Raw genomic sequence first — 20,838 nt, 5'->3', positions numbered from 1 at the left:
TGACACCTGTTTTCTTAATGCAGCCATGAAGGGGAGTGGGGAGATATTTGTCCAGAAATTGTCTCCCTCAACATTCCTCAGTTCTTCTCCTGCCCTGCTAAGGGGAGGGTTTCTTCCCCCTTGGACCTCGGTGTGCTCTGAGGTCTGGAATCTCAAGCCAGCAGTTCCCCCCCACCCTTTGCCTCCAGGGCTAATTGGTGGCTCTGGAATAGAGCTTTACTCCATGCAAAGGGAATGAGTTTCTTGACAAAAGAAAGCAGTCCTTAATCTTGAGACTTTTCCACTCAGCTGCTGCAGAGACAAAAAATGGGCTCCTGAGAAAGCTGGGCTTTCTGTAGGGTTTCAGACACACTCGTGGGCACATACATGTGGCTCTCCTGTTGGCAGCGGCCCCACGCAACATGCAGGCTTCTCCTGTTTTTCCTCTGATTCTTGGCCTAGGGACAGTGAATTGTTCTTCAGTGACCAAGAACAGTCAGGAATTTTGAGAAGGGGAACCCAGATCCTACAATGGTCATTGCCAACATCCGGCTGGACCTTTCACCCTGGGACCTGCTGTGTGTGTCACCATCAGGATCACTTACAGTAACAGAAGCACTGTTTAGACGTCAGTAATATAAACAGTGATGTCATGTAAAAATTAAGATCAAGTGTTTTTGCAGTATATGCAATCGCTGATTTTTGCTTAAATATGAATATCAAATTCTTGTCTCTTTTTATCCGAAGAAAAGAGTTCATTATTTCTTCAAACTCTAAGTCTAGGATTTGAGGTCTAAGTTACCAATTTATTTTACGATTCTCTTTTGGGAGGATTTTAGGCAAGATGAAATTAGAAAAGCTAAAATTTGTCCTTGTGCTGAACTTGTGTCATGCAGAAGCTGTAGATATTTGGCTCGTTTCTAGAAGTCCTGGGCAAGGTCAAGTTGGGCAAAGTCCCACACAAAGGGCCTCCTTTCATCCATCCACAAAGTCTGAATTTGTTTGGAGGAAAAGTCTTTGATGCATCAAATGCTCATTGAGGGCAAGTGTTTTTTCCAAACTTGCCTCTTCTAGTAAGCAGTGAACAGTCACTGCCATTTCAATTAACTTATGGTTTTCACCCAGTGCTGTAAAGTGTGTCAAAGCAAGACTTCCTGGCTGTAATTCCTATTCTTGTGTTTTATCTAGAATGGCCACAGACCAAACTGTGGGCAGAGCTTATGTCGCAGAGATGGTCAAGCAAGTCACGCCACCACTCCTGCCTTTGCTTTGCCCTGGCCTCTGATGCCAGCCACATCTGGGGGGCTGACAGTCTGAGGGCATCCTGGTGCTCTAGTGCCCTCGCAGGGACCAACTGCTGTAAAGCCAGCAAGGAAATTTTGTGCTGCACTTCATTAAAATCCAAAGGATAGTCTAGTAAACTGCCATTTTGGACTTTGTTAGGCCGGGTAGTCCTTTTTCTCAAAATTAGAGAAAACTATACTTTAAAGGACTAATAAAGAGGTCATCCTAAGGGCCCCGGTAACTGCAAAGTGAGCACCAGATTAGCTTCAGGTTTTAGTAGGTCCATATTTTATTTATTCATTCATTATTCGTTCATTCATTCAATCAAAGTAGGCTCCGTGCCCAGCATGGCATAGGGGCTTGAACACACAACTCCCAAGATCAAGACCTGAGCTGTTATCAAGAGTCAGACCTTTATTTGTTTATTTTTTTGAAATTTTATTTACCTAGAGTAAGAGAGAAAACACAAGCAGGGGGGAGGGATAGAGGGAGAAGCAGACTCCCCGATGAGCTGGGATCCCGACATGGGACTGGATCCCAGGACCCCGGGATCATGACCTGAGCCGAAGGTAGAAGCTTCACTGACTGAGCCACCCAGGTGCCCTAGTATGTTGGTATTCTAGTGAAACATGAAAAGTCACTACATTCTGTTTTGGTATGTTGGTAGTTGCCCTCTTTCTGTGTCTTTGTCATCAGGCAGGTGAGGGGCAGAATACAGTTGGGAGGATTGTAGATATTTTCAGAGCCACATGCAGCTGGGTAGGGCAGTCATGCATCGCTGGGGAAAATCCTTCCATGGCAGAAGAGCTGTGAGCAGATGACGATTTACTGGAAAAAAGCAGCTGTGTTGTTCTAATTACCAAAAGGTTAATTTGTCTCATGACTAAGAACTCCCCATGCTTGATTATAACATATCCCCCAGTTGTTCCTTATGACTCCCAAACCAAACCTTCTAGAAGGAAGTCGGTGGAAAGCTAGGCTTTTCTTTGGGGATGTCCTTACTTCGTACAGTTCATGACAGTGGGCTCTTTCATTAGGATGGAGCTACTCAGGGACCCCATTTATCAAGGAAGTGTTTTACAGTTAATAGGGATTCAGGCACATCGATGGTTTCAATTAGAGGTATGCCACCTGGAACAAATACAGGCAGGACAGAAATGGAGAAAAACTATGGAACTCATAGCTCAAGCCCCTGCTTTGTTCCTTAACTGTGTGACCTCAGCCAAGATATTGAACCTCTCCAACCCTGTGTGTCCTCCTTTGTCAAATAGTTACAAGCAATCTTTCTTTACAGAGGTTTTGAGTATTTGATGAGCTAATGGATGTACAGTGCTTAGCAAACCACCTGGCTTTCAGGAAATGGCAATTATTATGATACCGACGATGAAGATTGTTTGGGTTGGAGCGCTGGTCTTGCCCTGTTTAAGCTGTGTGGCTTTGGATAAGGTACCGAGCCTCCGTGTTTGTCTCTGTAAAGTGGGGAAAGCTCTACCTACCTGATAGGATTGATTTGGGCTTGATGAAATGGCGATACACCTGATTCAGTAGACTCTAAGTAGTGCTAACACTTACACAGATTTACTTACATGGATTTACTGTGCGCAACCCTGATCCCCCAACCCTCTGGGTTAGTTATCATTTCCCTCATTTTACAGAGGAGATTGCTAAGGCACAATGAGATGAAATAACTAGCTTGAAGTCAACAGATAGTAAACACTGCACCTGGGATTTGAAGCAGGACCCTGTTACCACCCCTGCCACCCCCCACACTACCCCCCCACCAAGCAGAACTCCGAGAGCGCCCCTCCCTCTGCTCCCCTCCTCCACTTCCCCATGCTCGCCTCCTGTCCTTGAACTCTGTTTCTCACACAGGGCCCCAGCTCCCAGACAACTGCCTGCTTATGAAGTGAAAGTAGGACTCCTTCCCCACCCCGGATCTGCAGTTTTTAAATCTCACCCATTGCTTCCGCTGGCAGAGCTGAGATCCACCGGGTGTGATGGGGCTTGGGGGGCCCTGATACTCGCCTGGACTGTTCTTTGAATGGGTTATGGTGTTCATTTGGAGAAACCCGTCCTCTCTGTGCACGGAGATCGTTGGCCTGGGTGCGATAAAACCTACCTTCCCCCAGACCGGTGTGCGGGGTACTTGGAGAGACAGAAACCAGGCCTGGAAGTTCCAGATGGAGCTGAGGTGGGCACAGCAGTATGCAAAGGCCATCCTGTTGAAAGTGCAGGGCCTGTTCCCAGTAGATTGCCTTTTCAGACGTTTCTGACTTGTCTTCCCTCTTCTGTACCCTCTTCTGGCAATCTTCCAGATTCCCCAAATCTGGCCTGAGCCAGCACAGCATGGGCCCAGATAAGCAGGTTCTCTGTCGAGGGCATTGTGGACACTTTGACCTTTCAGAGAATGAGGTGGCAGCTGTTTCTCTGGCTTTCCTCTGGGTGTGAAGTGCTTTGCTGACCCCCCAGCCTGGTGTTGAGGGCTGTTAGAAAGCTCTTTGTAGCTCCTGGTTCCTTCTGGCTCATGGGGCCTTCAATTCTTCAACACATTAATTCAACAGATATTATCACAAGACCTTGCCAGTGCCAGGAGTCTCGGAAAATGTTTGGGAGACAGTAGTGAATGAAACAGCCCCAGCGCCTGGCCAAAGGGAGTTCGCAGGCTAGCAGAGGAGGAAGGGGTGGGACATCCGTGCATAGTTCAGGAACTGGGCTAAGTGCTGTAAGTGAAAACAACAGCATGTCAGGAGACAGAAGAGCAGAACTGGACTAGGATTCAGGAAGTCTGGGATATGCCTTTCCAAGAAAAAGCCTTTTCGACCAGGACTTAGGATGAAAAGAAGTTAGAGCGTCCCAGACACAGGGAACGGTGTGTTTGAAGGCTTGGAGGCTGGAAAGCATCAGGTGTGCTGGGGAACGTGCAGAGAGAGCTAAAGAATGAACCGAACTCAGGCCAACCAGAGCTTTCTGGGCTGGAAAGGATTTGGGATTTTATTCTAAAAGACAGTCGGAGGCCTCGAGGAGATCGTCTCTCCCCCTGCCTTTTCTGTTCATAATCTACAAGAAAAAGATCATTAGCAACCCATATTGGTTAAGCTTTATGAACCTTGTCTTAATGTGTGAGACAATTCTGGAGACAGAAATGATGGTTTTCAGTATCTAGATGAACCAACAAAAGCTCAGAATAAAGTCAAAGAGGGCTGAGCCAGTAATCGGAGCACCAGCTCTGTGGTTCTCTGGGGCCGACGTGTAAATGCATGTGGACCTCCTAGGCCCCAGCATCCTTCAGCAGGAGCCTCTGTGGGTGGGTGCTGGTGGATTCCAGTCCTTTCTAGCTCCTCAGAAACAGGAACAAAAGGCCTCGAGGAGCAGAGGCTCTTCAGGATGGTGGTTGTCCGAGCATCCACGTCTGCAGGAGCAAAACGCTGGGAATCCCATCCCCCCGGCCAAGGGCAGTTTTTCGTGCTGGTCTGCTGTCCCTCAGGCTTTTGCCCAAAAGTCCTGAAAGAGGTGCCTTCTCCACCTGTTCATCAAACTAGGAAAATGGTATACACGTGAAAGGCACAGGGTTTGGAAAAAAATTCTTCCTTTGGAGCTTTCAGGTCACAGAAAAAGCCTCCAAACCCGAAGGGGCCGAGACCTCACCATGGCATGCCAGCTTGCTTTGGGGGGTCCGCACTGTCCCCTTTCTCCATACTCCTGTGACGCTGTCATGAGGTCACAGAGTGAGGGACCATGGCAGGTCAGGTGTATTTCGGCTGGTGGGTGGGCCTGTTCCCTAAGATAGGACACACTGGGTAAGGCCTCTGGAGGTCCCAGGCCCTGAGTGTTGCTGCCTCTTGGGGGAACTTGGCATCTTCCCAACCTCTCAGCACCCCTCAGGGCCACCATGCACACATCCCAGATACCCTGTGTCTGGGCTCCGGGTCGATTTGTGTTCCAGGTGGTTCTGACTGTGGCCGCACGTTCAAGTGGGGTGAGTAAGAGTCTCGAGCTAAGTGTTTTGGCCAGAAGTCAACAGTGTTTGTTTACGCAAGGTCAAGTTTCAACTCAAGCCTCTGAGGTGACGAACATATTCTGTTCTGACAGAGTGCCTTTCCTTTGAGAAGCCCCAGACACCTTCTGTGTTGGCTCCCAATGCCATCTCCAGATGTCCTGGGGCTTCCGGACTGGACACCTTCTTCCACCTACGGACTCAAACCCACTTAACAGAGTTCCAGATCTGCGTCTCTGATTCGAGGCTCTGTTGGCTGTCTTTATTGAGATATTTCTGTTCACTGGCCCCTCAGAGATGAATACCAAGCAGGGGGGTGGTTTGGAACTTTGGTGTTCAACACCTGGATAACACTAGGAAAATACCCATCAACACTTGCACATCAGCCCCATAAGGCATTGTGGGGGACATTGTCACAAAGCATAGGTGATTTTGTGCCGAGATTATGCATAGACAATGCCCTGAAGTTGCGAGCTGAGCTCTGATTGACGTTTTTAAGGCAGCAGCTCATATAAATGCCTTTAAGCAAGAGAAAGTACTGGTGCCTGCAAATCTGAGTTTACCTGCTAATAAACTTAGCAAGTGACCTCCCCTAAGTGAGAGTGTGGACTCTGGAAATCCACAGTCATTCAGTGCGTGTTAACAAAGCCCCAGATCTAAGCTGGGCTTTGTGCCCATTTCATTCACTCCATTCCGTTCTCTGGCAGCCTCTGTGTTCTAGAGCTTCGGTGATGAACCAGATAGGCACCATCCCTCACAGTCAGATGCTGGGCCTCGAGGGTGAGCCAGACTGGAGTCCTAGCCTAGTCTCCCTTCTTGGCCGTGATAAGTGCTTATGGTGGGACCAGTGCTCCTCTGAACACCGTGCGTACGTTCACTCATTGAACCCTCTCAGTGGTCTTGGGCCGTGGGAGCTATTATCATCTGCACCTTGCAGGTAAGAACACTGAAGCTCAGAAGGGTGGTGTGGTGTCCTTTGTCCAAATCACACAGCTGGTGATGCAAATCAGATAAGCTGGGTTTAGAGTCTTGGCCCTTCCCTGTCACCATCAATCACTGTGAAGGGAGAAGTCAGGAAAGGGAAAACACCTGTGCTCTGAGAGAAATGGGAATGAAGTACTGTAGGAGTTCCCAGCAGGAACTGCTTGGGGGCGAACAGGGTGAAGGGGCCTTACCCTTCCCCATTTGGACAGGTGTCCGTCCCTGCTGGGGAGTGTGGTGGGAGAGGGGATGAACTGCTGCAGCCCAGGCAGCTCTTCTGACCAGAAGTACACGGAAGAAGCATTTGCCTCCTTGCCAGGAGACCTGGGTTCTGGTTCTGGTTGATCCACCCTGCCCTGGGCCTCCGTTTCCTCATCTCTAAAATAGGGACATTGACCAACATTATGTTCCAGTTTGGAAGTCTGTGGTTCCAGCAGACAAGGGAGGGGCGGGCTCTGTGTGCATTCCCCACAGGGTTTCTTGACCAGAAGGTTTGACTCTGAGGCATGTGTGTCAGACATTTGACTTCCCAGAAAGTCCGGACAGTGTGATGGGATGTCTGCATTTCATCAGCGTCCCTCCCATCCCGAGTGCTTACATCAGCTGGGGCTGCATTCCTTCCTTTGTAGGCAGCGATTCCTGTCTGTATCTGGAATCCTGTGGCGCTTTCACAAGAAAGGAAGATAGAAACCCGAATAGATGGAAGGAGAGGAGGAGGGAGGAAGAGACGGGAGATTAGGAGACACTGACTTCTGCATCTGCTTTGAAATTCTGAGGGATTAAGGGCTTTCAGATACTTACAGTAAGTGAGTGTTAATGGAGCTCAGTCGCTTCAAAGAACTGTAGCCTCATCCATCTGCTCCATTTTTCTCCAGAGACAACTGTCAGTAGTTTTCTGGTATGACAGAGGCAAACAGGAGTCGGCTTGTTTTCCAGGATTAAAAATTAAAAATAAAGAAGAAAAATGAAAAGAAACAACAGCAAACCCGAGAGAGAGAGAGATGTAGATCCATTAAAGAATGGCAGCTTGTGTTTCTCTCCTGTCAGAAGCCTGGGAGCGTGGCTGAACTCATGTTTTTTGGATCATGCAGCAGGGAAAGTGGGAGCCAATTTGAGCTGACCCATTGCGTGTGTCCTCTGCACTGCTCTACCGATCTTGTGTGGAAATATGCAGGGCACTCGCTTTCTGTGAGATTGCCGTTGGGATGGGTGAGTCCTCCCACTTGTCATGCACCTTGAGTATTCAGGTGCTTCAAGCCAACACACACAGTATATTGATCTTCATCATTTTAAAACTGGTCTGAGGAAGCTGTGGATCCTAGTCACCAAAATGAATCTCAATCCAAGAGAGGAGAGGTTTCCTTGAGGAAATCCAGATCTGACCCTCCCTGCTCATGGGCATGAGGGACAGGGTTCAGGCTTTGCTGGGGCTTCCCATCAGGTTGTCGGGGTCTATTCTGATTGATGTTTTATAATCCGGGTAATATCTCTGGAGTAGGCAGGGAATGGTGACTTCACTGAACTCCTCTTAAATCTGAATTCAATAAATAACTACCAGTTGTCTGTTACCTTACGTCAGTGACTGACCTCTGTCGTCCAGGTCTGTGGCAGTGAGAGTTTTAGACACCCATATTGTGCATGGCAGCCTGGGGCTTTGCCGGAGATGGTGTTCGCTGCTTAGACCTTCATGGTCAGAAAGAATCTAAAATTTCGTTGGTAATGATACCTTTTGGGTGGGAAGCAGATATTGGGTGGGAAAATGTGAGGTCCTTTTGGCATCGTCCTTCAAAGCGGAAGTATCACTCGGAGTCAAAGCACTCCCCAGAAGGGACTTGAGCTGGTATTTTAAACTGTGCGAAGGTTTGTGCTACATGAAAGGAAGGGGAAAAGACTAAAGGAAATGAAGTATTTAGTAATCATGGAGCATTTCTTCAATAAGGTATTGCTTGAGGTCCTAAGATTGAAAAAAATCTACCTGAAAGTCAGTTTTGCTGATTGTTTTGCTCTGTAATTTTTGTGTGAGGATTATTGATATTTTCACTTTAGATTCCTCCTTTCAAACCAGACTTAGTGGCAATACCGTGAGTGGAGAGCCTCCTACCAAACGGAAGGCAAAATAAAACTGTTTCCACCCACAGACCTGTCAGCTTGGCTGTGATATTTCACCAAACTAGAAGGAGCATTTCATTTATTCACAGGTGCACAGAAAGAGTTGTACTGTCCCATCTGAATTCGTTTGGTTTCAACGAAGTGTCATTTCATTTCATGGGGATGGGGCCTTTCTGTGTAGGGGGATGGGCTTTTTGAGTTGAAAGTCAAAGTTCCTTCAGACAAAGTGATTGCTGAGAATGTTTCACTGACCTGTCTCAAAACAGCCTGAGATACTCTGATGAGTAACAAGGCTCTAAAGTGGGGCTCCTGGGTGGCTTAGTCAGTTTAGCATCTGACTCTTGGTTTCAGCTCGGGTCGTGATCTCAGGGTCATGGGATCAAGCCCCACATCAGGCCCCATGCTCAGCCCAGAGTTGCCTTGGGTTTCTCTTTCTCCCTCTCCCTTTGCCCCTCCCCGCCACATGCATGGATGCACATTCTCTCTCTCTAAAACAAATAAGTAAATCTTTAAAAAAATAAGATGAAAAGACTCTAAATTAACTTAAATTATGCAAGTTTATATATTCTTTTTCTGTAAAGTTAAAACATTACAAATAAAAGTACTTTGAAATCCTGGTGCCCTCTTCCCTGTCCAGAAGTAATCTCTATTCTCATAGTGTGTCCTCTCCCAGGTAGTTTTCTTTGCATTTATGTTTATAGATGTATGCTAGTAGAAAATATAGTGTTTTGTGTGTCTCTAGGGCAGGTGATATGGGTGAGTTACATAAACGTTACATCTCTATTTCTGTCAGCAACTTGCATTTTTCAAGGAATGCTATGTCTTGAAGATCGTCCTGTGTTAGTACATATAGCTCCGTCATACTCTTTTTCATCACTGATGACGGTTCATACCCGGCCATCCTGACCATTGGGGTGACGGTGGCCGGGGCTGAGGTCCAGTGGTTCTGGGGCTGGTAGGATGACAGGGTGTGGGACTGCAGCAAGCAGATGCGGCCGCCTCAGCCCCAATCAAGAGTATGTGTGACTTCCTTGTGTGTCTTTTCCCCTTTTAATACATTAGTATTTTTTTTTTAAATAAGTGACTGTAAGCCAGAGGCAAGCAGAGAATGGTGTGTTATTTTAACTAAACTCTTAACTCAATAAGTGGAGTCCATGTTATGGTTCCTGAAAAATGACTGTAGCGGCTTATCTTGGCTTATCTTTACTATAGATGGTCTTTAATGTCACGGGATTTTGTCTTAGAGAAACTAGTGTCTCGTGAAGGGAGGGCAAGGGCCGTGGTGTGCCTCCTCTCCACCTCCAGCCAGCTGTCTAGCCTGTGACGACTCACTGCACCCCTCTGGGCCTCAGTTTCCTAACTTGCTGTATCCTTTTCTTGCCCAAAAGCATTGTATCTGTCAGGCTGGGCTCGGATACAGATAATCTCCAGATCTCAGCAGCTCAGACCACAGAGGTCTGTGTCTTGCTCGCACTGTGCCCATCCTCATTGCCGTGACTTCTGGGCCCAGGCGGACGGAGCAGCTGCCATCTTGAAGGAGCTGGTCAGAGCGTCAGAGGAAGACGAGTGGCAGGCTGATGCCCGCTGCCCCTAGGCCGGGAGCTTCCTGCCCAGAGTAACTCCTTCCACTTCTGTTCACATTTCATGAGTCCAAGCAAGGGACTTCAAGGGGGAACGGAAGTGTAACCCTGCCTAGTACCTAGGAAGAGAGTCCAAACCGTTTGGTTTTAAAAGATTTTATTTATTTATAAAAAATTTTATTTATTTTTGTGAGAGAGAGCAAGTGAGCACGAGCAGGGGTGAAGGGCAGAGGGAGAAGCAGACTCATCCCTGAGCAGGGATCCCGACAGGAGGCTCGATCCCAGGACACTGGGATCATGACCTGAGTGGAAGGCAGATGCTTAACTGACTGAGCCACCCAGGTGCCCTAAAGATTTCATTTTTAATTAATCTCTACACCCAACGTGGGGCTTGAACTCACAACCCCAACATTAGGAGTCGCATACTCTGCTGGACAGAACCAGCCAGGCGCCCATGAGTCCAAACTATTTAGTGAGCCACCTACTTCTGTCACTGTGCTGTTTTTCGAGGAAGCAGGAGGAGAGTCTGAAACCGTTCCATGGTCCATGAAATCCTATCCCACTGATCCTCTTTCTCTATGTACAAAACCATTGACCTTTTTGTTCCGGTAGCCTCCCAGGTTTCCAGAGAGCAGCAGCCTATTTGGGAAACTCACATTTTGAGAAATGAACAGAACTTGGCAGTAGGGGGACAGGGGAGGGCAGTGGCAGGTGGCGAGGGGGTCAGCCTAAGTGCAGAGGCTCGGAGCCCTGGCCAGATTCCAGAGCACCTGGTGCCAGCCAAGCTGGCTTTGGTTTTGCTCGTGTTTGTATTTGTTTCCGGTCTCCATGTGGCAAGTGTCCGCAGCAGAAATGCTTGCAGAATGGCAGAATGGCCTGACTCCACAGAGCTCACCCTTGAGAACACTCTGGGCTATAACGCTAAATTAGCCTCTGCCGCATTGTTCAAGAATGCTTGAGGGACTAGGCCTCAGATCTGTTAAGGGTCTTGTATTGCAACACCAATTTGTGGAAAGCTGTGTCCTTTACTCTGAAATTGTTCTCTTTCAGGCCCAGGATGAATGATGATTCCCAGCAACTGGGGGTCTAAGAAAAGAGAGAAATCGTGAGGTCATTATAGAGGACGGGAAATGATTTTCTTGAGGTTTTTGTTCTTGATCTAGGTCGTGTCAGTAGGGATGGAAGCCAGATTCTCTCTGCTCATCCTGGGGGTTGACATTCATAGCTCTACTCTGGGCTGGGTGACTTCTGCACCCCGGCTTGGCTGGGTGATTCTGCACAGAGCAGAGCTGCTGCTGAGTGGACGTGTTTACCAGCATCTAACTCAGTGTCTCAGAGATAACACTGAGGCTCTCTCTGTTCAGAGAGGTTTATTATAAAGATGTACGGGAGAAGGGGTGGTACCCCTGGGTGGCTGAGGAGACTGGGTCCCTCAGCAGTGGGCTGCCTGGACCGAGCGCTCGTGTGCTGGGGGTTATTGGGACTCAGTGCATCTCACATTCCAAGCAAATGACGCTGAGGTCTCCACTCTCGGGCAGGCCTGCTCCTAAGAGACAGGGGCTCTAAGCACTTGTCCTGGTCACCTGCAGCCACAGAGGGCTCTGGGTGGGCAGAAGGAAGCCCGATGGGGAGATGCAGCCTGGTGTTCTGGCTTCGTTGCTCTCTCTTCGTTGTGCTCACCACATTTGAAATCTCTTGCTCTGTCCATCTGTCCTTCCAGATTACAAACTCTGTGACTTTGGGAAGATAGTTAACCTCATGTGTCTCCGTTTCCTCATTTGTAAATCAGCAGTAACAATGACCTCTGCTACCTAGTGTTGTCCCTAAGAACTGAGTGAGGTAATAGAGAAGATTAAATCAGATGATCATTACTGAGTATTTACTTGATGCCCAGTCCAGGCACTCTGAATATGAACTCAGTCCTTCCAGCAACACTTTGAGACAGGGACTGTCCCTGTGAGGAAACTGAGGCACAGAGAGGCTGGCTAACTTGCTGATGAGCGCTGGGCCCCTCAGCCTGGCTGGCTCCAGAGACCACCTCTAGCCCTGCGTTACTGTATCTCTCACAGGGAGTGGAAAGCATCAGCTGTATGCGGGTCCCCCAGTAAAGGGCTCACTCAGTGTTAGTGACGATCCTTCTGGATCCTGCTGGGGCCACCTCGCAGAGGAGGTCTTGACACCAGACCTCTGCAGAAGGACGCAGGAGGCCGGCCTCCTGGAGTCTTCCCAGTGCCCCACCCTGTCCCCCGTGGTCCTCCCGTGGGTCCCGTCGGTGATAGCACATGGTCCTGCCACTGGACTGGCCTCAGATGGGGGCAGCTGGATTTGCAGAGGGGCTTCAGGCAGCCAGGCTGACCCAGGCCAGAGATGGTGTTGCCACTGGGCGTCATCTTTGATCCTCCAGTTTGGCAGTAGAATTTCTCAGAGGGCTTTAAAAGATCAAAGAGTGGCATGTGGTTCTTACTCTCCTTTATAAAATAAAAACCCAGTACAAAAAGTGTCTGTCAGAAACTAGCTTCTGCAACTCCAAAGAGGACCTTGCCAGTTACCTAGAAACACAAGGGAATGGTAAGGGTACAGCAGATGTATATGGTGTGATTGCCAGCAAGCAAAAGATCGGTGTAGGCATAACTGCACATAGAGAAAAGCAGAAAGGGAATACTCCAGAATGGTAACAGCATTTCCCGACGTTTCCACAGTAAAGGGATAAATTGCGTTTATACTTGAGGGAAGTTATTAAAACATAAAAAGGCACATCTATGGAGATGAACATCTTTATAAAGTGCTTTTTATCTTAGCATCTCCATTACAAAGAGTGAACATTTACTTTCAGGGTCCCTGGGGATAGTGGAGAAGGAAGAAAGCAGCAGCACGGGGCAAAATCCTTTAGAAAGTGAAACTGAGTGTGGGGGAAGGGCCCCGCCAAGGTGCTGGGACTGAAAGGGGAACAGGAGCCAGTCAGTCTCCGCATAGGAGCCCCGGTTGCTCTGTTCCCAGATGGGACTCCTTTCTAAGTGAATCCTTTGCCCTATGTGTCCCTGTGAGCTCTTCACAAGCATTGTGACCATGGGTCAACCACAGTGCCCCACTAAGCCCCCGGGACTCCCCACCGGCCACCCCCAGACTTCTGGCTAATGCAGACCTCCCACCATTCTTGGGTTCCAAGCTCACCCTAGGCAGAAGTCTTTGCTTGGTCTCCTCCATTTTCCAGTTGTTTTGTCCTCCTTGCATTTGGTGTTCTGCCAGGTTTCTGTTGATGTTGTCTGCCTTGTCCGTGTGCCCCCTGGTGGCAGGGGGACAGTGGCCTTTATGCACAAGGGGTATAAATGAACAAATGAATGATGCTCAGGTCTCGGCTCTCGGGCAGGCCTGCTCCCCTTCACCATGCTCTTCGGCTGGGAGGGCGCCCATAAGACTGTCTTGCAGTGGTACTCCCTGGAAGGTGTGGCTTCCTACTACAGCTCACCTACACCCCCTCCAGCTTCTCCTGGCAGCTGGCCAGAGAAGGAGAGATTGGGGGCAGCCAGAGGACACAGGGACCTGCACTGACCATGTGCTTATTCTAAATAAATTCCTGATCTGAGAGGAAAAGCTCTCAGTTTTGCACCATGGAGTACGACGTTCGCTGCGGGGTTTTCATATATGGTCTTTATTATGTTGATATATGTTCCCTCCAAACCCACTTTGTTGAGAGAAATTTTTTTGGAGGGGGAAGAAAACAGGTGGGGGAGGGGCAGAGGGAGAGAGAGAGAGAGAGAGAGAGAGAGAGAGAGAGGCTTAAGCAGGCTTAAGCAGGCTCCACGCCGAGTGTGGAGCCAGATGCAGGGCTTGATCGTGACCTGAGCTGAAATCAAGAGCTGGACCCTTAACTGATTGAACCACCCAGGCAGCCCTATTTTTCTTTTCTTTTTTCCTTAAGGTTTTTACTTATTTATTTGAGAGAGAGAGTACAAGCAGGGGGAGCAGCAGGCAGTGGGAGAAGCAGACTCCCCACTGAGCAGGGAGCCTGATGTGGATCTCAATCCCAGGACCCTGGGATCCTGACCTGAGCAGAAGGCAGATGCTTAACTGACTGAGCCACCCAGGCACCCCTGTTTTTCTTTTCTAATGTATGTGTATAAGTCTATAAGTTTCTATGGTTTCTTTAACTATATCCCACAAATGTTGATACGTTGTATTTTCATTATTGTACTGTTCAAAATATTTTCTGACTTCTATTTCTTCTTTGACCAGTTGTTTGGGGATTTTCTAGGTATCTTTTTATTTTTTTTTATTTTAAAAGATTTTATTTATTTATTTGACAGACAGAGATCACAAGTAGGCAGAGAGGCAGGGAGAGAGAGATGAGGAACCAGGCTCCCTGCTGAGCAGAGAGCCCCATGCGGGACTTGATCCCAAGACCCTGAGATCAGGACCTGAGCCGAAGACAGAGGCTTTAACCCACTGAGCCACCCAGGCGCCCCCCTTTTATTTTTTATTTCTGCTTGATTCTACTATGATCAGAGAATATATTCTGAATTATTTCAGTCCTTTAAAATGTGTTAAAAGGGGCACCTGGGTGGCTCAGTCATTAAGAGTCTGCCTTCGGCTCAGGTCACCATCCCAGGATTTTGGGATCAAGCCCCACATCGGGCTCCCTGCTCAGCGGGAGGCCTGCTTCTCCCTCTCCCACTCCCCCTGCTTGTGTTCCCTCTCTCACTGTCTCTCTCTCTCTCTGTCAAATAAATAAATAAAATCTTTTTAAAAACGTGTTAAGAACTGGCGTTATTTCAGTTTGGACTAATATTACACGTGCACTTAAAATGCTAGGCATTCTGTTGCTGTTGGGTTTGTGTTCTATAGATGTCAGTTGGGAGAATTATTATTCTGTTCAGATTCTCCATATCATTACTGTTTGCTAATTTTTTGTTCTTTTCTTTTAGTTACTCTGAGTCACGTATTAAACCCCTCCCCCATTGTGATTGTGGATTTGTCTAGTTCTCTTACGATTGTCAATTTTTGCTTTGTTTTGACAATGTTACTAGGTGCATACAAACTAAAATATTTGTATCATCTTATAGGATTGATCATTTTATCATTCTGAAATGTTTTTCTCTCTACTAACATTTCTTCCCTTAAATTCTCTATTTTTAATATAGCTATGCCAGCTTTGCTTTTTTTGGTGAGGGCATACCTTATATTTCTTTTCCTTTTGGGGGAAATGAATGAATGAATTACACCCCATTATTTTATTTAAGATATGTCTCTCTAGGCAGCATGTAGTATTTTTCTATCAAGTCTGCCAAGCTAAGTTTTATAATTGGAGTTTTTAGTACATTTACATGTAATGGAATTATTAATACATTTGGATTTGTATCTGTTGTCTGGTTTCTATTTGTCTTGGCTTTTTTTTTTTTACACCTTTTTATCTCACTCTCTTTTTTTAAAATTAAGTGTATTTATTATTCCATTTCCTTCTTCTATTGTCTTGTATATGTTTCTTTTACTGCTTTTTTAGTGGTGATCTTAGAGATAATAATCTGACCTTTGAATTATTACTGTCTAAAACAAAGTAATACTGGGTCATCCAGCTGGCTCAGTCACTGGAATATGTGACTCAATCTCAGGGTCATGGGTTCAAGTCCCATGCTGGGCATAGAGCTTACTTAAAAGAACAAATAAAATAAAACAAAGTCATATTTTTGCCTAGAACCAGAAAGTGCTTTGAGCTTAGAACACTTTAAGTCCATTTATTCCCCTCCACCTTTTGAGTTATTACTGTTACATATGCTAATTCTGCGTATATTTTAGACTCAACAGGATATTGGTATTGTTTTGTTCAGTCAATACACATTTCTATTTACTCACATTAAACTTTCTGTTGCTCTCATTTTGTTTTTGTCTTAGGATCATTTTTCTTCTACCTGAAAATCTCATTTCTATATATGTACACACTATATGTGACCTATATATAGCACTTCAGTCAAGATAAAGGGTATTTCTATCTCCCCAGAAATTTCTTTTATCTCCCTATGGAGTCTGTTTCTCCTGTCTTCTCCCTTCCCTACCCCAGGAAACCACTGTTCTGATTTCAGGGTCAGATTTCTAGAATTATATGAATGGAATCCTATATTATGTACTCTCTTGAGTCTGGTTTCTCTTATGCAGCATAATATCTGTGATATTCATGTTTTATTTCCTTCATATTTCTTATCGAAGAGTGCTCTACTGTATGAATGTACCCCAATTTGTTGATCAGTTCACCTATCGTTGGCCTCTGTAGAAGTCGTAAACTACTGTATCACAACTAGAAATAGAAGAAAGTTGTTTAAAAAAAAACAAAACAAAAGCAAAACTGTCAGAACCTCTGAATCTTTTCAGAAGGCGGATTTCTAGAATGGGAAATATTTGCAGAAGGCAGATTTCTAGAATGGGAAGTTACGAAATCGAACTTTTCACAGGCTCTTGATATATACCGTTAAATGGGGTCCCAGATGGTCTTCTCCAGGATACAGTCCTACCCACGGTGTACGAAAGTCCTGGTCTCACAGTACCATCAATGGCATTTTTGACAAAGATACTTTGACAAGAAATCGTTCTTTTTAATCTTTTCAAATGTGCAAAGCTTGAATTTGTTATCTAATAGTTGAAAGTAATTGTACGCTGACTATAAACCAGTAGGTGCCAAGCGTCTTTCCTTCCTAAGTTAACAGAACAGTCTGTGATCTCACCTCTTTAACTGCCTGCCTCATTGACTTTCTGAGAAACCAATCTGAGAAGCCAATTCAGAGTCCTTCCTGGCATTGGTCTGCTAGATGGCGGTGGGGACAGGGCAGGAGCTCCAATGTCTTCCTGCCCCAGCTTCCAGTGGTGGCTCAGGAGGTACACGGTCCAACACAGTAGCCACTGGCCACAGGTGGCTTTTGAGCCCTTGATGTGCGGTTGGTCCAAGCTGAGATGTGCTGTTAAGTGTAAAATGGACACCGGATTTCAGAGCCTTAGTATGAAAAAAAATGAATATAAGATGTTTCATTTAGTTCTATACTCCTTACATATTGAAGTACGATATTTAATTTATGGGTTAAATGAAACATGAAAAAAATTTCATTTCTTTTTTACTTTTACTAATGTGGCTACTAGGAAATCTTGGATTACACATATAGCTTGCATTTTCTTTCTTTCTTTTTTTTTTTAAGATTTTATTTATTTATTTGTTAGAGAACAAGCATGAACAAGGAGAGGAGCAAAGGGAGGGAGAGAGAGAAGCAGACTCCCCACTGAGCAGGGAACCCAATGTGGGGCTCAATCCCAGGACCCTGTGATTGTGACCTGAGCTGAAGGCAGACGCTTAACAACTGAGCCACCCAGGTGCCCCTTGCATTTTATTTCTATTCAACAATGTGTTCTATAGTCTTACAGAGACTCTCTCCTGTCTCTACTTTTTTCCTTGGAATGCCTGTCCACTGGCTTTGTTTTCTTCAGAGAGGCTTCCCTAAGCCTTTTTTGAAGGCTCTGCAGACTTTATATTTAGTTCAGAGGATCGAATTGCAAGATGGAACCTGGGCACAGATCTCCATAAGGAGCCTAAGGTGGTGGATTGACCCTGAGATTTGTTACCTGGGAACTAAACCTCTCTGAGGGCAGATCAGAAAGCCAGGAAGAAGAGGAGGGGTTGGAGGTACCATCTAACCCCTCAGCTCCCAAAGGGCTCCCTGACCTGACCACCAATAGGCTGTACCCTCACTTGCCTTTGTCTCAAGAGAATGCTATAGGTGGTAGACCAGCCCTCCCCTGACCTTTTCTGCTTCATTTCTCTGCTTTATCTTCTTTCATTCTGTGATGGGTCTTGTTTTCTGGCCATCTTCATTGGCTTAATGGGGTTTTTTTTGGTTGTTTCCTGGCCCTTCCTCACCAGGATCTCCACCTTCAGTCCTCTCCACTCTATACCACTGCCCTGGGAGAGCCCCCATCACTGGAGCAGGTCCAGCTCACCAAACCTGATTCCGGCCCAGCACTGGCCTTCTCTTTGCCTGGACATGACAACTTGACCGTCCTCACTAGCTAGACCTACCTTTTACTAGTTGAAGACTGTAATGGAGCCCCTGTCAGGGCCAGGAGGATCCCTGGCTCTGTTTGGTATTTTGGTAACCAGATGTCCATGAAGTGAATTTCTCTACGGTGCCCCAGGATGTAGATTTGATCTATCCTAGGATTCTGTTTACTGGGTCAAGTTCAGCTTTCTGTTCCCTTTTTCATCATCCATACCTTAAGTTCCTGCTGAATTGAGCGAATTCTGCAAATCTGATTAAATCTCAAACTGGGACTTTGGAAACTATAGAGCAACAGCCTCCTTGCCAGTAGACTGATGTGCGATTTGTTGCTCTGCTTAGGTAGCTGTAAATCGGGAGACTGAGGTTTCTGCCTTGGATGGCAAGAGCTGGAGAAGTCTGCGAGGTTACCATGGGCAGGCAGAGGGGCGAAATCACTGATTTTTGTGGGAGTCACAGGCTCAGAAGAGACGAGCTGTGAGTAGAACAGGACGGATGTGGATTAGGTTTGAACAGATGAAACATTAACACCCATTCCAAGCTTTCTTCCGGCTCGGCAGCCGTGCCTGCAAGACATGGACTCATGAAGTAGGTGGGCAGTTCCCTTTCTAGTTCTTGCAGATGAAGGATCAGTGCAAAGAAAGTCTCGGTTTTGTGCTATTATGTCTTTAACATCCTCAGATGCTTCTGTGAGCAAGCAGGCCTCAGACCTTGGATCTTCCCAGGCAGTGCTGTTGAGGTGGGATACAATAGCAGGGTTTTATTTCCAGTGAATTTACTTTGGTGTTGCTTTCTATTTATTAAAAATGATGGGCAAAATATTTCCTTAAAAATTAATCTGAGTTTTAAAAATAGTCCATTTATGGGGACGAAGGGGGTACAGTTGCTGTGATGGGCATGGGTGATGTACAGAATTGCTGAATCGCTGTAGTGTCTCTCTGAAACGAATATAACATTGTGGGTTAACTATACTGCAACTGAAACAAATGAAAAAACAAAAATAAATAAAATAGTCCACCTAGAGCACAAAGTAAAGCAAATAAAGTGCAGGTAGGACTCAATTATGGCCAAAAAAATATATGTGAACATGTTGCCCAACTGACATTTAGAAAACATTGTCCTAAAGGAGGAAGGTACAGAGAAGACCAACATCCTAGAGTTCTGGATTTAAAACTATACCGTCATCAATTTCATTTGTTCATTTACTATAAATTACAATAGTGTTTTCATAGAAAACTGTCTCTCTTTTTTTTTCCCGATTTTGCAGATTCCAGAAAGAAATTGGAAATTGAAGATTTCAGAAGAGGAAGTTGTTTTAAAATATTTTGATTTACTTCAAAGAATAATGCTGAAAAGTTAAAAAGGTATCATTAACCTTAATTTAAATGTAATATTATCCACTGGTAGCCCTTCGGGGAACCAGTTTTCTAAAGCTTTGGATTCTAAAATAGGTCATATAATTGACCCCAGTGGAAAAGTCTGAATTAACATCTAAGAGGCAAGCATACGTCTAGTAGTAGTAACTAACCAGTCATTTCCATCCCTGAAAGTTCTTTCCGGTAAAGATGTCTTGCTTTCTTCTTGCTTAGAATGTTAAATTGTATTGTCTCTTGCTCGGTCGCTCGGGTTATAAAAGGAAAGTAATTGTGTGGGGTCCCACTGAGAAATTTCTGTAAGGCTTGCAATGTTTAGCAATGGATAGATTTAAAAAGGGAAAAATGGATGTGTGCAAAAGACCAGGAGACTCATGTGTGACTTGGGGGGAAAATTCCAGAACCTGTGGACTTGACTGTTAACAGATGTGGGCTTGTAAGAGCTAATAACAGTAATGACACTGACAGGGTTTAGAAGTCAATCATTTTGGGGGCAGTGGGGCTCAACAAAAAAGTTTAAGAAGTATCTCTCTGGGGTGTGTGAATTTTCCTACCAAAATGAGGGACAAAGTGGTCAGTTCAAGGCCTTTCTACTTCCAAGATAATGACCCATTTTATATACATAAGGATGAGTGGAGAAGTGGCTGAAGGATCTTAATGGTACAAGAAAGGAAATCAGTGCAATTTGGGGGTAGTGCAGATGAACTCAAGTTAGTTTTTAATACCTAAATAAAGTGGCTTGGGTCCCCGTTTCTACCTAGACAGGAAGTTCAGCAGGTACATGAGGTTTTCAAGGATTTCCAGGAAGATGGCTTTTCCTGATCATCTGCCACTTGGAAGTCCACGTCCTCTTCCCTCCTGCCCTCCCTCTGTCCTGCTTCACTCCACATGTGGCATTGTTCCTCCTAAATTCCCCAGGGTCTTAGTATATGGCAGACTTTGCTGGAGGTGTGAGGATAGCAGTGAGGGGTATAGGACGGCTACAGCACAACCCGGAACGGGCAAGAGTGACAGAAACGTCCCTGTTCCCAGGTTCCTGGGCTCTGGCTACCACAGGAGACTTCTTGCTGACTGTCTCCCTCCTCGGGCCATTTTGAGCTCAGACCCTCTCTCCCACCAAGCCTCAATTCCCCCACAACCAACCGTGGTTTCTCTGCTCCCAATTTTGGATGCGCCCAGTTTTTTATGGAAGATAATATACCTTTATCTCTATCCCAGGCTGGGATGAAGGCACACTTTTATTTCTTATTATTTAAAAGATATTAAGTTTTGCTGTATGAAAGGGTTGTCTACCTCTGGCCACACTCCACCATCCCTAGGCATGTAACCCACAAGCAGAAATGATTCAATTATGATTTTTTCTTTACTATGTCTCAGATCACCACCTTTCTTTATATTTATTTTTTAAATTTTTTGTTTTAGAATGAGCAAGATGCACATGAGTTGGGGGGGGGGAGGGAGAGAGAGAATCTCAAGCAAACTCTATTGTAAGCACAGAGCCTGAAGTGGGG

General features: G+C 46.0%; 1 protein-coding gene across 2 annotated transcripts in view; it reads left to right on the top strand.

Annotated features, from left to right (window-relative positions):
* The window catches only part of NOD1 (nucleotide binding oligomerization domain containing 1), a 63,693-nt gene that overhangs the window by 1,397 nt on the left and 41,458 nt on the right, over positions 1-20,838 (top strand). For both annotated transcript variants that reach the window (XM_080818307.1, XM_080818308.1), the window contains exon 2: positions 19,222-19,318. The gene's annotated coding sequence lies outside the window, so the exon portion shown is untranslated. The remainder of the gene's footprint in view (positions 1-19,221; positions 19,319-20,838) is intronic.

Source organism: Martes martes, assembly GCF_963455335.1.
Source record: "Martes martes genome assembly, chromosome: 11".
In the NCBI taxonomy this organism is placed as follows: domain Eukaryota; kingdom Metazoa; phylum Chordata; class Mammalia; order Carnivora; family Mustelidae; genus Martes; species Martes martes.
The sequence above is the reverse complement of the archived record's forward strand: the minus strand, read 5'-3'. Positions and strand labels throughout refer to the sequence as shown.